Here is a 1,404-nt window from a genome sequence, read left to right as displayed (position 1 = left end):
AATAAATAAATAAATTCTAAAAAAATATATAATCATATTGATCATTTGTCAAAAATGACTCCTGGACTGATCCTAATGACATATCTAGCCTACCCAAAATGTCATCTTCTGACTTTACTTCATATTCTTTATTGCATTCTTCATGTAAGTTAGCCTTGGCAGGTATGTCACACATAGTCCATGCTAAATTTACCAGGTAACTGCTTTCTGTGTGCATTTAATTTGGTTTCCAGCATATCAAGGGACAGCTGGAAATGGTGGAGGACTTGAAGGAGAGGAGGAGAAAAAGGAGGGGTGAGTACATCCATAACCAGCACCTAAATAATCAATTTCCATCTCTTCAATGCCACAGCAGATAAAGCAAATTGAAGTTTTCTAATTTGTGCTTGGATGAAAAAGAATTAATTTTTTTAATTCCTAGTTTATACCTGAGAATCAACCATTTGATTGCCCCATAAAGGGCAGAAGAAGCCACAGTTTCTCCTTGGATTTTTGGGAGAGGTGACTTGAGTTTTCCATCGCGCATCTGACTCCTTTCTGCAACAAGATACAGCCAAAACCTTCATTCATTTCCCTTCAATCATGTTTATGTTGGATAGTTTCTAACAGCTCTATTCCCATTCTTATTCTCTACTAATTTATTGTAAGACGAGCATGAAACATTATTTGCCTGTCTTTCATCATGTCTCATCCTCCACATTATATTTTACTTTCTCTAGAGATGTACCTGATCTGGAAATCCCAGTTGAAGATGCTGAAGCTCACACTGGCTGGAATTTGTTGACTTAAAATATGAAGCCTTGGTCAAAAAAGCCCATAGAATTTTAACAAGTTTAAAATTTGTCATAGTGTTCTCATCTAAATCTGCTGCTCACATTATTTAATGCCTAATGAACACCACCCTGGACCAGAATGTGTCCATCACCTAAAAGCAAACTAAGTTCAATATCCAGACCTATTTCTATACATAAAGGAAACCCTTAATCCCAAATAATATCAACTTTTAAGAGACTCCAGTATAAATTCAGACTGAATTCAAGAGTATTAGAAAGAAACACAGAGAATCATAGAATAGTTAGGGTCAAAAAGGACCTTAAGATCATCTAGTTCTAATCCCCCTGCCATGGGCAGGGACACCTCACTCCATCCAACCTGGCCTTGAACACTGCCAGGAATGCAAACTACCCTCTCTTCTCTACCATGTCTGATTCTCGGAGCTTACTTTGATTTTAATAATAGAATCATATAGCTTCACATTTTACATTGATTTTCAAGTTAAACAAAGGAATAATCCTACCAAGTTCCTCTGCTGCTGATGTTAAAACAGAAACCATGCAAATAATTTTTTTTTTCCTTTCGGTAGCCAACAGAAAAAAAGAAAAAAAAAAAAGAAAAAAAAAAGGT

This window comes from Pezoporus occidentalis, unplaced genomic scaffold (genome assembly GCF_034315485.1).
Source record: "Pezoporus occidentalis ecotype Australia unplaced genomic scaffold, CSIRO_AGI_Poc_V1 ctg325, whole genome shotgun sequence".
Lineage (NCBI taxonomy): Eukaryota > Metazoa > Chordata > Aves > Psittaciformes > Psittacidae > Pezoporus > Pezoporus occidentalis.
The sequence above is the reverse complement of the archived record's forward strand: the minus strand, read 5'-3'. Positions refer to the sequence as shown.